The sequence below is a fragment of the Vicugna pacos genome, chromosome 1, assembly GCF_048564905.1.
Source record: "Vicugna pacos chromosome 1, VicPac4, whole genome shotgun sequence".
NCBI classification, from domain to species: domain Eukaryota; kingdom Metazoa; phylum Chordata; class Mammalia; order Artiodactyla; family Camelidae; genus Vicugna; species Vicugna pacos.
Genome location: NC_132987.1, coordinates 73,623,467 through 73,639,532, shown reverse-complemented (window position 1 = coordinate 73,639,532; position 16,066 = coordinate 73,623,467). Strand labels below are relative to the sequence as shown.

Below are 16,066 nucleotides of genomic sequence, written 5' to 3'. Positions count from 1 at the left end.
ACTAATTTCTCTACCTGGATCATTTCCCTGAAACAATCTCAGCTCTGGTTTTATCACCTAGGTAATTCTTCTTGAGCATCCCGTCCCCACTCCATAGCTTGATAGAGAGACCCCTTTAAGTACTACATAAAGTGTCCTATGTTGGCCTCTGTATCAGCTTCCTGTTGCTGCTGTAACAGATTACTACAAACATCGTCACTTAAGACAGTTATTACATTACATTTCTGGAGGTCAGAAGTCCAAAATGGATTTCAGTGGACTAAAGTTGGCAGGGCTGGATCCTTCTGGAGGCTGCAGTGGAGAATTCATTTTCTTGTTTTTTCCAGCTTCTAGAACTTCCACCTGCATTCCTTGCTCATGCCTCTATCTTCCATTTTCAAAGTCAGTAGCATAGCATCTTCCAATCTGTCTCCACCCTCTTTCTCTCTTACTCTTCTGCCTGCCTCTGTCTTGAAAGGACACTAGTGATTACGCTGAGCCCACCAACATAACCCAGGATAATCTCCTCATTTCAGAATCTTTAACTGAGTCACATCTACAAAATCTATCTTGCAGTGAAAGCTAAATTCACAGATTTGGGGGATTAGGATGTAGATATTGGTGAGGGGTGGGGGAAGCATTATTCAGCCTACCGCAGACTCACAGAATTTACCTTGCTGTATTGTATTAGTTTGTGTATATGTCTCTTTCTCCAGTGGTATGTGAGTTTACTGAAGGCAGAATTGGCTTTTACCCTAAAAACTGCTGGCTCCCAAACCTGGCTGGTCATAATTACCTGGGTAGTTTTTTAAAATAGAAAATTTTCAGGCTCCATTTTGGAAATTCTTATTAGTCAGGTCTGAGTAGAGCTCTAATCCTTGCTTTGTAAACGCTCCTTGTGATGGTGGTCTGGATTGTAAATCCCTTGCTGCAGGTGACAAAGGAGTCATTGAGTCTTAGGCTAGGCAGTTTTGGTCACCTTGCATCAGAGGACGAGCACTCTGGAGAAGAGATTTGAAGGAGATGAGACTGGAGGTAGGGAGGTGAGGGGCTCTATTACAAAAGCTGAGGCAAGAGATGACAAAGGCCTGAATTCAGACACTGGCACTGAAGGTGGACGGTATGACTTATTTAGATGTCCAGTATTTAGGTATTTAAATGTCTAATATGACTTCCAGGATTTGCCTTGAGTTTGAGATGTGGCATCCAAAAGAAGAACAAATTTAGGTAGGTGGCAGGAATAATGAGATAACTTCTGGTATAATGAGTTTGAGATTGCCCATGGGCTGTTCACAGAATATGTCCAATTTGCCAGCTGAATAAATGGGACTGTAGCTCCAAGAGTAATTGCAAAGAGAGGAAGTGGAGATGATGAACATAATGTCTTTAGAAGCTTAAATGAGACAGGAAGATAGCATTTATGTGATAACAGAGATGCGGGATCAAGCAGGGTATTGTTTTGTTTTGTTCCAAATTTAAGGGTAGTGTATCAGGGTTCCATCAGTCAAACAGGACCAGTAGCAGATTATATATTGTATATCTATATGTGTGTGTGTGTGTGTGTGTGTGTGTGTAAAGGACTTTTGAAAATAAATCGGCTTACACAACTGTGGGGGTTAGATAGTCAAGTCTGAAATCCGTAGGGCAGCCTATCAGGAAAAGTAGTCTGGAAACAGGCAGGAGCTGAAGTTGCAATCTTCAGATGGAATTTCTTCTCCTTTCTGTCCTCAGGGAAACCACAGTTCTGTTCTTAAGGCCTTTTAAAGGGGTTGAATCAGTCTCCCCCAGATTACCCAGGATAATCTCCTTTACATAAAATTGACTGACTGCAGCTGATAATCACATCTATAGAATACCTTCACAACGACACCTGGGCTAGTGTTTGATTGAATAACTGGGTACTTTAGCCTAGCCGTGTTGACACATAAAACTGACCATCACACACAGGAAGTGATTTGATCACCCAAATAGGCTGAGGGAAATGGGGCCAAAAGAGTGAAAGAAACTGGACCTACTAAAGAGATCAAGGGGAGAGAATTGATGAAGGAAGATCTGTTATTCATTCAGAAAACTTTTTGAGCATCAGCTGTTTGCCAGACACCATACTAGGTTGCAGAGAGGACAAGCAGGGGTGGGACAAGTGCTTAGGTAGAGAAGTTGCTTTCAAGATCAAAAAGCCTTTATTTTCTGAGCCCAGGCAGCAATAAAGGTAGCTTTAAATATAGATATGTTTGGGGTAGGGTAACAGAAAGATGAGGGAGCCCCAGAATGAGAGCTCCTATGTTGTCAGTGGAGAAGGATTTGAATCATTACCAAGAATGGAGGGCAGGAAGATGGGTTCTGGATGAGTAGTGGATATTTAAAATCAGAGCTTCCTTGAATTTAGGGGTGTGGAAGAGGCATGGACTGTTTTTAAGGAGAAAGTGAGGATTTAGGGCCATGCTTTTACAATTTCGAATTTGCAAAGAAAGATTACCACAGACACAAATGACCATGAAATAGATGGAACCTTGTCCATTTCATTGACAATATAAGAAATACACATAAAAATAATTTTGAGGTATTGTCAAATAGGGTAAAAAACATGATGGCCATGTTACTAGGGCTTTGGACAAAAATTTAGACACAGATTTACCCTTTGTTATTATAATCATGAAAGCAGAAAAAGATAATAGTCCCACAGTGAGTCAATGGTTTTCTAATATTTTGGCAGTGGAATTACTTTTCCTTATAAAAATCTTAACATAGAAATCCAATATATAAAACAAAAATAGAATTGCAGCGGTTAAGGGTGCAAGGTAGGACTCAGGAACCTCCCATTAAGGCCCCCTGCCCAGGCTCCTGAAGTACCTCCCAACACCACTTCCCAGGAATAGTTTGGACTCCAGTGTTGTAAATAAGTAAATGTGTATTGATGTGAGCAATTTCTTATCATACATTGTTTTTTAAAGTAGTTTAAGAATCTCTATGTACAGTGTGATTCCATAAAAAAAAAAAGTACATCCATACATTGAGAACAAGATCTGGAAGATCTAAAGGAAGGTGTTAACAATGATTATCTTTTCAGCAGTAGGATGGATCTTTTTTTCTTCTTTGAGCTTATTTGTATTTTCTAATTAAAGGAAGGCAGTATGTATTGCTGTTGTAATGAGAAAAAGATTATTTTTAATGCTAAAATAGTGCTCATCAAACCTTACGATATGTGTGTGCAGGTGTGTGTGTGTGTTGTGTGCATATGCCAACATATTTAGCGATACATACTTTTTGGCCCATCCAGCTCTGGCCTCGGTTTCAGTAGCATGCTTTGCTCTGTGGTTTTGGGGCTGGTATTCTGCAAAACCACGTGGTCGTTGCCAGCTGGTAGTTATACCAATATGAACCACTAGAGGGAGATTGGAAGGCCGGAGGAGAGAAGGGACCTGTTCCTTCGTTTTTCTTATTCCTGACAATGTTACCCAACAACAGCTGTTCATCCCAGGTAACGGCAGCTGCTTCTAGTCCCGCCCTCATTTTTACACACTGGCAGAGCTAACTGACCCCTCAGAGGTATTGGCAGCACCTGGATGATGTTCTCTTGTCAAAGATCTGGGTCCCAATTCTGTAGACTCCTTCCTCCAAAAGTCTAAATTCGGGTGATCCCAAACTCTTCTCCTTCTCTCCCCAGCTCCAGGGGGTTGTAACTGCTTTCGGCAGTTATCTCTGTGTTAATTCTGTGTTGCATGTGTGCTTTTCAGTTCTTAAACATCTGTTTAACAAATTCAGTGTATTAAATTCTCTCTGGTGAAATACCTAGTATGATTCTGTTTTTACTAATATGATTCTTGGGATGAGAAGTGGTCCTAAGAAACAGCCCCTCAAAATGGGATTCTGAGGTTCGTTTGACATGTCCTTAGCTTTGAACACAGTAGTGATCTCTTTACCAAGGGGAAACGGAAGCAGTTCCATTATACGCTGTGACAGTATGCTTAATCACCTACAGTTGATTGTGATGAAATGCCTTCTGAAGCCCTAAGGGAACCAAATGACCATTATGGTAGCAACGATGCTTATACAAAAAAATGACAAACTCAGATCATTAACTCTTAGCTCAAGTCACAGAGAATAGGAGCACTTCTGTGGTGGCTCTTAAAGAATCGTTTATTTCTTACAGCTGCAGGGCTGACCTTGACCCAAAATTTAATTTTGTGGGTTGCAGAATGTCAACCTAAATTGAATTCATAGACTTAAAAATCTTGTATGTGAAAGTTAGAGCGTTGGTTGGTAAGAAGGACTCTGAGACTTGGAATAGGAGCCATCTAGTTTGATTTGGGAAGAGCTGAGACTCTTCAGAGCAACTTACCTTTCTGTGTCTGAGGAGATTTGTATAAAGACCCTATAATAACCTTAAGACCCACTGCAGCTACTTCTCATCACCTCTGAGCTAACTCGTCAGATCTCAGTTTGCTCCAAGGGGACAAGTGCAAGGTCTGATGTGAAAGGAGATAATAGCAAAGTAATAGCAAAATGTTGTGAATTTTAGTTGGTAGAAACTGAAATAATAGTGGATTTTAAGGTTATTAGAATAAAGAAAATGGAATATAAGACACTGGATCAGACCAAATGTATTGATATGGGTCATCATATCAGTTACTAAAGATTCTTACAGTTAGAAGTGTGTCTAATGATTTTCTTGGCTACTTGAACTCAACTATAGCCTATACTCAATGAAGGTAAAATGCCAGATTTTTCCTGGCATAATGTAGAAGGAGGAAACCAAAGGCTCAGAGAGATTGGAATGATGGAGTGGATATATAATCTGTGACCTGCACACCCATCCACCCCTAACTATATCCTCTGAGCGGTCACTCCCTCTACTGAAGCACTGAGAAAGGCATTAGTGTGGAGCTACCAGTATCCTCACAAAGTTCTGTGATGACTGTCTTCTGTAGGCTATGGTGATGGTGGAAGATACCGCCATTGATATCAGCTCCCTGATTACAGTGAAGGTGATGAGACCCCCAGAATGACAAAGGTCAAGTGACAACGAATAACTACAGAGACAAGGTTAGTGCATTTACTGTCATGGGCAGTAGAGACAAAATGTTAACCAAATTGTTTTGACTAGCAGGAATCTTTAGTGGTAGCTAATTGATCACAGTATCTGTAGGAATTGAATAGACTGCAGCCTATTAAAATATTGTTTCATCAATATAGCAGGGGCCAGAAAACTAACTTGAGCACCAAAATGGAGAGACATGACTTCTTACTCAGTTTCCAGACTTAAACAAGTTCAACAACATAGAATCCCTTGATGAGCAAGGAAGCTGGTACTAAGATACTCATCACTGTCGTTTACAGTAACAGAACTTTAGAAACATATAAATAACCATGTGTCAATTATTGATTGCTGGTTAGCAGCCAACGTATTAATGACTTAATATGGAGTCATGAGGGTGAACTGAGATGACTAAGTCTCTCTTTTTTTATGACATTAGCTGAGCTCACACATGTGTCTGGGGCCTTGATTCCCCTCTGTGTGGTTTCTCTCTCCGTGTGTCATCTCATCCTTTAGGACCTATCTCCCCATATAGACTCTCTGTCCAGCGATAACGTGGACTTGTTAACGTGGCAGCTGTATCCACCCTGAGCAAAAGCAGATGCTACAAGGCCTCTTAGAGTCTGTGCTCAGAAATACCCAAGTGTCACTTACATCACATTCTATTGGTCAAAACAAGTCATAAGGGCAGCATAGATTCAAGGAATGGGGAAATGGACACCAGCTCTTGTTGGAAAAAGCAATAAAGGCCTATCACAAAGAGGTGTGAACACAGAGAGACCTGATTCAGTCATTGGGGCCATTTTCAACAACCCACTATGGTTTAATAAGAAATATGTCTTTTCAAAAATGAAGGTATAACCATACAATGAAAAACAGAGTAGGCGAAATTGCTGTAACAAACAGAGCCCAAAATAAATAATGATTCGAACACAATAGATGTTTCTTTTCACTCACATTGTGTTCAATACATGATTATTCAAAATGTCAGGCTCCTTCCATCCTTTGACTTTGAATTCCCCAAGAGCCTTGGCATCATCTGCATTTAGCTCTAAGAGATCACATAAAGGAGTCACACCTGCTGAAAAGCCCTGACCCAGGAATAACATACACCCCATTCATTCGTATCTTTTGGCTACACCTAACCACAAGGGAGGCCTGGAAATGTATCCAGCTGCATCATTTTTTAAAGATAGGTAATGGCACATGAAATGTTCATATTATATTAAATGAATAAAAGAGATTATAAAACTTTATATACAGTATGACTCCAAGTTGGGGAAGGGGCAAAGAGATGTATGTCTGGAGTGAAGATGATGCCAAGATATTAATGATTTTATTTCTGGTTCATGAGAGTACAAAGTTTTATTTTCTATTCTTTTCATTTTGAGAATTGTGTTCAGTGAACACAAATTACCTCCGTAGTATGATAATGTTTTTAAATGTTAAAATATCTAAATTATAAATGCAAAGCACTCTTTTAGCATCATTGCTGACAATCAATCTATCTCAACTCCTAGAAAGCTCTAAGATTGTAAGGAAAAAAAATGCCCATTGGTTGTTATGGGCATTATTGGGTTGATAGGATTATTTTTGCCAGCCTAGTTTCTGAGATATTGAGGGCCCAGCGTACAGTATTAATACAGATCATTCCTAATTTAGAAAAATCACTTCTAAGTTCATTGTTTGAAACTGAGTGCATTCTCCCATAACACGAACATAAAGGATGATAATTAGGATCCAGAGCCAGCCCACCAAAGCCACTTTCCTCCCAGTCCTTGGTTCTCTAGAGGACAAGTGTGGATCCCAGAATTGTTACAGAAAAGTGCTTTCCACAATCAAGATTAAGTCAGCAGGAGCACATCTTCCCTCAACTTGAGTCACCCTCACCCCCAAGGAGCCCTGGCAGCAAGAGAGGGAGCTTCTACTCTGCTGTATCCCCAGAACCAGTTTCTCCACTAGGTGGAAAGTGAGAGCTGGGATCTCTCAGCAGTGAGCCCTGAGCACCGAGCACTGGGATGGGAGGGCAGTGAGAAGGTGGAGGGGAAAGTAGGGTTCTAGGCCTGGAGCGGGGGTTCCCATATGGCATGATCCCATGAGACCCAAGATTCTTAGGGAGATGTAGTGTGGCACGCCAGATTACGGTGCTGGGGAGAATGCTCGGGACTCTTAGGAAGGGGAAGAGATGTTTCCCCATTCGTTTTCCCTTTCACAGAAGTAGTGGTCTTCAGTGCTTCAGTTCCCCTCCATCCCAGGTCCTCTGTCAGTCCGGTTACTTCATTGTCCTCGTCTCTGGTAACCTTCCCATCCATTTCACTCCAGTCCTGTGCTCTCAACTTATATCCCAAATCCTGTCGCCCTCCAGAATTATTCCATCTCTGAAATCATAAATTCAGACACTTCCCCTTCTGATGATAGTATTATTTCTTTCCAACTTTCTTACTCAAGTTACTCCTTATAAATCTGATCTTAAACCTCACCAAATCACCCGTCCTTAACCTCCTACTCTCTTCCCATCAGAACCCTTCCACCCTCACCCTTACATGTGTGCAGCTAAGATTCTCCCAGTCCATTGCTTGCCAGTGTTCTCAATCCCCTCTCCTCATCATACTCCCATCACATTTGCCTGGCAAATGTCCAACGCTTTATTAATTCTACTCTTTGAATTTTCTACGATTACAGAAAAAAAAAAACCACAACAGAAGTCCTCAGACAGGAACTCTCTCAACTTCCTAACCGCCAAGTCTACAAACTTCCTTGTCCCTCCACCCATCCTGTCTTCCATTCCTCCAGTTACAGTGGATGAGGTGGTCCACCCCTCACCTAAGGTGAACCCCTTAATTGACTGTCTCCTTCCACTGAAAGCTTTTTCAGGAAAAGGATCACATGTGCTTGTTAACTGCTGTCTTCCAGTACCTAGCAGAGTATCTGGCATATAACAAGTGCACCGTATTTATCAAATAAATAGCATTGGTGATTTAAGGAAAAGAAAAGGACAGAGAGAAGGAATAAAATGGTCACTCTTCCTCTCGTTTGACTGTTTTTGGTCAGGAGAGAGAACATTTTGAGGAGGATAGCAGAAATCTTCTCACATGTGAAAGACAGAGGTTCATCAAGAATTGGCAGTCTCTGAACTGTTATTAATTCTTATCTTTCAAAAGTCACCTGAATGAATGAAAGTCATTTCCATTATTAGCCGTTTATATAATTTATTTTCCTAAGAAAATTTCTTCCTTTATAAATTTCCAGAGAAATTTCTTCAGAAGAAATTTCTGCCATGTGGAATAATTTTATGTCCAAATCTTACTGATCCTTTAATTCCTAGTTTAGATGATGCTCATTTCACCTGCCCCAAAAGCTGGAACCAGTCTCGTCCATCTCTTAGCTCCTGTCTCACTTTCTCTTTGCTTCTCTTACGATACTGACCACAAGTCTGCCGTGTTCTTTTTTTTTTTTAATTTTTTATTGATTTATAATCATTTGACAATGTTGTGTCAAGTTCCAGTGTTCAGCACAATTTTTCAGTTATACATGAACATATATATATTCATTGTCACATTTTTTTCTCTGTGAGCTACCATAAGAGCTTGTGTATATTTCCCTGTGCTATACAGTGTAATCTTGTTTATCTATTCTACAATTTTGAAATCCTGTCTATCTCTTCCCACCCTCCGCCCCCTTGGCAACCACAAGTTTGTATTCTATGTCTATGAGTCTATTTCTGTTTTGTATTTATGCTTTGCTTTTTTGTTTTTGTTTTTGTTTTTTAGATTCCACATATGAGCGATCTCATATGGTATTTTTCTTTCTCTTTCTGGCTTACTTCACTTAGAATGACATTCTCCAGGAGCATCCATGTTGCTGCAAATGGCGTTATGTTGTCGGTTTTTATGGCTGAATAGTATTCCATTGTATAAATATACCACCTCTTCTTTATCCAGTCATCCATTGATGGACATTTAGGCTGTTTCCATGTCTTGGCTATTGTAAATAGTGCTGCTATGAACATTGGGGTGCAGGTGTCATCCTGAAGTAGAGTTCCTTCTGGATATAAGCCCAAGAGTGGGATTCCTGGGTCATATGATAAGTCTATTCCTAGTCTTTTGAGGAATCTCCATACTGTTTTCCATAGCGGCTGCCCCAGACTGCATTTCCACCAGCAGTGTAGGAGGGTTCCCCTTTCTCCACACCCTCTCCAGCATTAATCATTTGTGGACTTTTGAATGATGGCCATTCTGACTGGTGTGAGGTGATACCTCATTGTAGTTTTGATTTGCATTTCTCTGATAATTAGTGATATTGAGCATTTTTTTCATGTGCTTATTGATCATTTGTATGTCTTCCTTGGAGAATTGCTTGTTTAGGTCTTTTGCCCATCTTTGGATTGAGTTGTTTGGTTGTTTCTTATTAAGTCATATGAGCTGCTTATATATATGCTGGAGATTAAGCCTTTGTCAGTTTCATTTGCAAAAATTTTCTCCCATTCCATAGATTGTCTTTTTGTTTTACTTATGGTTTCCTTTGCTGTGCAGAAGCTTGTAAGTTTCATTATGCCTTGTTCTTAAGACATTTGTACTGAGTTCTATAAGCACCTCCATGCAGGGAGTGTATCCCCTCCTTCCTGCAGCCATGAGGGTGCTCAGTAAATATTGTTGAATAAATACTGAATGAATGAAGTAATGAATAAAAAAGCCTTTCAATAAGAATCAAGTATTAGCCTGGCATTAAAAATGTCTTAATTCAAGAAACACAATAGCTCTAGAAGTCACTGGAACACATTTGAAAGGCCAATCATACATATGCATAACATGTTAATAACCCATATGCTAGTCTCCAGAAATTTTCCTTGATTCTAAAAAGTATCCTGTCATAGATTTTTAAATGAAAAAGAATGCTTCTCCCTGACTATACTTTCTGAAAATTCTGGCATTTTTAGGGCTGTTAAAATTATATATTTTTTCTTTCAAAATGTAATTTGCATGCAAAAGTCTTAAGGAGTCAGCCTCTCATTTGCATTGAGGAACTTTCAGAAGATTTAAGACCAACATGTTTCATTTGAATTCCTGACGTTTGGATTCTGATCTGAATGTATGGGATACAAATCTCAGTTTGAGATCTGGAGTATATAAGAATTATAATTTTCCTGGGTCAAAGGCTGATTTTCACTTTTTGGGAATGTGTAAGGATGAACCCTTTCAAAAATCTTGTAGTTATCTAAACATACAGGAAATAATGATTGAAGAAAGGGAAGAGTTTAGAGAAAAAATGGGTAATGAATTTGCAACAAACAGAAATATAAAGGGGGTGGAATGAAAACTCCCATTACTGAGAAATCAGACTCTTATACAGTGACCTTTCAAACTCCACTCAGTATTTATTTTTGTGGTACTGCTTCTAGACCCCAGGCTCAACAGTGTGTAAAGTGGGTCAAATTTCTCTAGGTTCCAGCTTGCTCAAAAAAATACATATATGTAATATATATATGATAACGTTTAGCTTTGCAGTAGAGTATAACCTAATAGCTGTAAGTGTAATTGTTCCCCATGGACGTTTGCATAGACACCTTACCATTTGCTTGGGAAATCAGTCCTCAGCTATGGCTTGTTCAGTACCCGGCTTTCCACCAGAGGGCAGCAAGAGGCTGTACCCAGCTTGCTCTCTAACTGCTCCTTCTGGCTTCAGTTAGAAGCCAAGCAGAAGAACCTAATCTACATTCCAGCCCACCAGTGGGATCCCAGCTTCACAACCTCAGACAGAGTGGAGACAAACTGACTTACCCTGGGTAGAGGAGATTCAAATAATCAAAGAAACATCTCCTAGGCAAAGTAGATGCACATGACCTCAAGGCTCTGTCCCTGCCCTGGCAGCAGGTCACGGGACCTGAGGGCCTAGCTTGGCCGGGAGTGGCAGAGTATAAGTTTACTTGCAGGGAGCAGAGGAGTCACCTGATCCTGGTAATGGCAAGACTTAAAAAAAGAAGTTGATAATCAGATAATTGGATGTATTTTTCCTACATTAAAGACTCAATGCCCAAGAACTGGCCTTGAAGAAAATGAAATCATTATTCCTACTCTGACAGCCTTGAGGCAAAATTTCCAAGTCAAATTTATAAGGTGTATAGGGATTTGGTTGCTTGTTTTGCTTTCTTCTCTCTTGCCAGTTACCTCCTGAGAGCTGGGCCTAGATCAGTAAAGTCCCTCTGCTCTGGCTGCCAGCAAGTCTGTGCCTGATTTGGCACATTTCTGAAAAGGTACCAGGGCCTCTAGTGGAACATAACACCCAGTACTGAGCCAAGGGACGGAGCCAAGCCACATTTCAATGTCTGCTGCTAAACCCAGCTCTGAGCAGGGGCCTTCTTTTCTGCCCAAAAAGTTGTTACTGGAATCTTTCAAGCATTTGCTTTTATGACTAAACTGGTCAAGAAAATGTTTTTTTAAAAATTAGGATTCACTCAGAAAGGACATAGTCTCTCTACACCCAAAATTTCCAAGAGACACAGCATCTGGGCACCCAGATACTCTCACAAAAATGCACATACACACATGCAAACTTGTGAAGAAACAAACAGTTCTCAGGAGAATTGTGCTCCTAAAATCTTTCTCTTTTCCACCAGTATTTATTGCTGTTTATTCTTGTAATATCTGCTATGGGAGATGCTGGAATAGCACAAATTTTGCCCCAGAAATACATAAGAAAACATGATCAGGGCAGATGTATTCAGATAGTGACAAGGTTCTCAAGTATGATAAAGCCAATACATGGAGGCAGATCTCACTGAGTCAACTGGAGGATGAAGGTTAAGGATATTACAATTGGCATTGAGAATCTCCCCCCATGAGCATGTCGGCATCCTGAGAACAGAAATGTGCAGTTTCTTGTTCTGACGAGAAGCGATTTAGTCCCTCGTTCGTCCTAAATGCCTGGAACAGTTCAGATGCTCAATTTTTGTCAAATAAGGAAAACACTTAAGAAAGTTACCATGTCAGAGACATCTCTTAGGAAGTCCATTTCAGACAATCCTTTTCCCCCTCCAGCATGAAAGCAGGTCACGGTTTCTTTAGTGAAACCTCAGCTGGTATAGTTGCCTTGGGTGAACTAGGATGTTGTGTGTGTCTTTCACCACGTCCGATCCAAAGAGGCAGGCTGCCCTCCGCCCCCCGGGACACCTGTGGGCATAGATGCTGACTGAATGAGTTAAGATTCCCACTTCACACTCTCTCGGGGATAGCGCTGCCTAATTTAGCAAATAAACATAGAGGGCGTGCAGTTAAATTTGAATTTCAGACAAATGAATTTAGCATAGGACAAACTTATACTAAAAAAGCAACTCATTATCTAAAATTCAAAATTAACCGGGAGTCCTATATTTTATCTGGCAACCCTAATCTGCAGCACAGACTTCCTGAGCAAAATGGTAGGAGAATTGTCTGACTTGGAAATTGTGACCTTTCTCTTTGGTCCCACAGGTTGTATCTTTATAACTTCATTGTATGAATGCCACGGTAGGATGACGATGACAGTGGACTCCATATAATTCCTTTAGGTGTGCCATGGAAAATTCCAGTAGTTGGAAATGTTCCCTGAACTCAAAAAGTGTTCAAAACCATAGTCTTTGGTGATCAGTCTTTTTTGATCTGGATGAAGGGTCTGCCCCTATAACCTTTGCTGTTCCCTATACTTTGGGAAATAATTTCTGGGTACATACGTTTGTTTAGAAGGTTGAAATCAGGCTTAGGAGGTACTGTGTTTTCCAAGTAATTTCCAGCCAATTGTCAACCTCCTGATCATGAAGTGGTTGTAACAGTCTATTCTGGGAGTGGGGCAGGAATTCATAGTGCAAGAGAGCAAGGGTTGGGGGGCAGTACTGAATTAAGTAGTGATAACATGAACTCAGTTTTTCCAACATGAATATGGCTTAGAAAAAGTCATCCCCAGACTTATGTTCACAAACATCATACATTAGTCCTAGACCAGAGCCAGTGTTTCCTGAGAACACATATCTAGCTGTAAACTACACAAGTCACCAGTGCCTGGTGACTGTCTCAGAGGGTTCTGGTCCCTCTTTCCCCAGAGCTCAGCCCTTGTACCTCATGGGTCAGCTCAGCCAGAAGACTCAGTGGGTGACCCTGGATGCCTTGGGCGGAGGTGGGATGGGGGTGGAGGAGTGGCAGGGGTCAGAGGAATTGAACTGGTAACCAAGGAAAGAATACAAATGGACTCTTTTTCTATTAGAAAAATCTTTGTTCAGGTAACCTCAAAGTTAATTATAGAATTCTGTAAAGAAGATTTTCCTTTGTTACTTGTAAGCATTATCGCTTTTTATTGAGCTATACTATAAATGGGTACCATTGAATAAAAGGAGACCAATTAAATGAATAAAAATAAAACTCTTACAGTCCTAGAAACCTCCATTATATCATATGGCATTTAAGACCTTTCACAAATTAACACCAGTCTATCTTTTCTACCTCATTTCCTACCCCTTCTTTCTGGACCGTCATACTCTCCCGCAGGGTTTCTGAACCTCAGTGCTGCTGGCATTTTGAATGGGATAATTCTTTGTTGTAAGGGACTGTCCTGTGCATTATAGGGTATTTGCAACACCTCTGGCTTCTACCCACTAGAGACCAGTAGCAGCCCCCCCACCCCCACCCGGCTGTCACACTTGTAGCCAGCAGAAAATACCTGGAGACATTGCCACATTTCCCTGGGGAACAAGATCATCACCGCTGAGAACCACCGGGGATACCTCCCCTCCCCGCCCGCAGTGAGAACCACTTCGCACTCTCTCTGGGATATGTGTCTAAGCCATGAGACAACCTGCCTTTCTATGAACACGTTTTACACACCCTCCCCCACCACACACACACACTTTTCTTCCTGTTCCCTTTACTTGAAACACCCTACTTTCCCCCTTTCCATGGACAAGCTCTACTTATTCTTGAAAGCCTAAATCAAATGCTACCTATCGATATAGTTTTTCTCACAACCCATGCCGAAATAATTTCCTTCCCCTCCCCTGGGTGCCAGAGGCCCTACGCCCACCTGCATTAGTAGCACTAATGGTGTTTACACACCAAGATGCCGTCGTCCCCTCCTCTCAAGATAGTGAGTTCCTCAAGAGCAAGGCCCACGTATCCACAGTACCCAGCACAGTCTCGTGTGTGCGCACGCGCGCGCGTGCGCACCCCAACAAGTGTACACAGCACTCGGATAAGTTCCGTGTATCCACACTACCCAGCATGGTCTGTTTTGTGTGTGCATCCCAACAAGTATACACAGCACTCGGATAAATGTTTGTGTTGAAACATAAGTCAAAGTCTTAAGTTACACCGTTCACTCTGTATTTCCTAAAGGAATACACGGATGTTCATACTTATCAAGTAGATTAAATTAGATGACCCCACTGGACTAATGTGTTTAAGCAAATCTGGATTAGTCACCATTTTCCAAACATGTATAGTAATTTCACATCTTTATACCATGGTTGAAATTGTTTTCTTTTTTTCTAATTGAAAGTATAGTTGATTTACAGTGTTGTGTTAGTTTCTGATGTACAGTATAGTGATTTATTTTTCTGTGGAGAGCTGAGATTCTGTGGGTAGAGGGGCCGAAAGCCAGACTGCTGGAAGGTAAGGAGTGAAGGAGCAGGAGGTCCCTCCATCCTCCTCTGTGCCTTAGTTCCATGATTCCTCACTCCTCCCCCTTTCCTTCCTTCCTCTCAGAGGATGAGCTCCTGTCTCCTTCCAGAGCCAGCCCTTCCTCAGAGACTCCAACCCCATCCCGCCTCATCTAAGACGTTACTTCTGACGTCCCCTCTGCACTTTCTCATCCACTCGAGGGATAGGAGGAACCCTGTGCCCAGGCCTGTCCATCTTACGAGGCTGGAGTGACATGAGGACAGTTGGGAGACAGATGTGTCAGGGAAAGGACTAGAGACAGGTGAAAGGTGACAGAGCAGCAGTGAGGCCCCAGGATTCCTTTCAGATGGGCATATCTTCTCATGGAAAACTCCTACTCACCCTCAAGACCAGCTCAAATGCTTCCTTCTCTGACTCACCCAGATGGAAGCCAAACTCATGGGAGTCATCCTTCCCACCCCCAACCCTGCAATCTTTATAAAACTATTTACCTCATTGTATTCACCTTTCACTCATTTGTCGCTGCCATCAGTTCTTAATTACCTCTGCAGTTCCCCCCTCTACCACCTGAGCTATCAAAGGTGCTCCGATCAGTTCTTACGCTTCTCAAAGGTCATAGTTCGTCTCTGTATACCCAGTGTCTGCCAGCATGGCCAGCACACAAAGTGCTCAAAAAACAATGAGTGAATGAATGAAGGGGTGAATATATGAATGAATGATGTTTCCTCCCCCGGCGGAAGCTGACTTCTGCTTACAGCTGATTAACTAGAGCGGAGAGAGCCCCCGGGAGAGAGATTAGGGGAAAGCTGCACGTGTGGATGCATGTGACGTAGAAGCAAACGAGAACAAGAATAGCCGTGACCAGTGTGAAACTCGGAGGGTTTTCTCCAAAGCCATGTGCAGTCCTGAGTAGTAGAGGAAATGAGTGGGAGGGTGGGGAACTGAGTGAAAAAGTAACAGGCCCAGGAGATAATTTACAGTTGGGAATGGAATGACTTCCTAACTCATAGAGTGTGTGGTCCAGCGAGCAGAGCACCGCAGATGCAGTTACTGGAAAGAAAAAAAAAACCCCTCGTGACTTTTTTTGGCAAAAAGGAAGTCTGTTTTGAATCTGACTTTCTCTCTAGCAGCACATAAGCTTGCCTTAAAAAGCAGCGGCTCCATGAAACCTTCTTTCAGATGGAATTCAATGTAATGTGAATAACGGTACCTTACGTAACGGTACCTTGGTGATGCTGTTTACTGAGTCCCACCATGTGCTCAGCATGTCTGTCTTTATAACTCACAATCTTCCTGCCAGGTGGGTGTAATTTGTCTGTTTTACATGCAAGGAGACTGAGGCAAGGAGCAATTCGGTGAGGATCCCAAGATGACTCACTGGTACACAGGGCCAAGATTAAAGACCAAGTCT

At 41.6% G+C, this 16,066-nt stretch overlaps 1 protein-coding gene across 8 annotated transcripts in view; it reads left to right on the top strand.

The window, feature by feature from the left end:
• Positions 1-16,066, top strand: part of GTPBP8 (GTP binding protein 8) — a 172,115-nt gene that overhangs the window by 27,114 nt on the left and 128,935 nt on the right. For 5 of the 8 annotated variants that reach the window (XR_012074631.1, XR_012074632.1, XR_012074630.1 and 2 more), the window contains exon 6: positions 4,908-5,022. The gene's annotated coding sequence lies outside the window, so the exon portion shown is untranslated. Of the gene's footprint in view, positions 1-4,907; positions 5,023-5,172; positions 5,192-12,480; positions 12,550-14,739; positions 15,156-16,066 lie in introns of those variants that run through there. The other 3 variants (XR_012074633.1, XR_012074634.1, XR_012074636.1) reach the window with 3 other exon arrangements.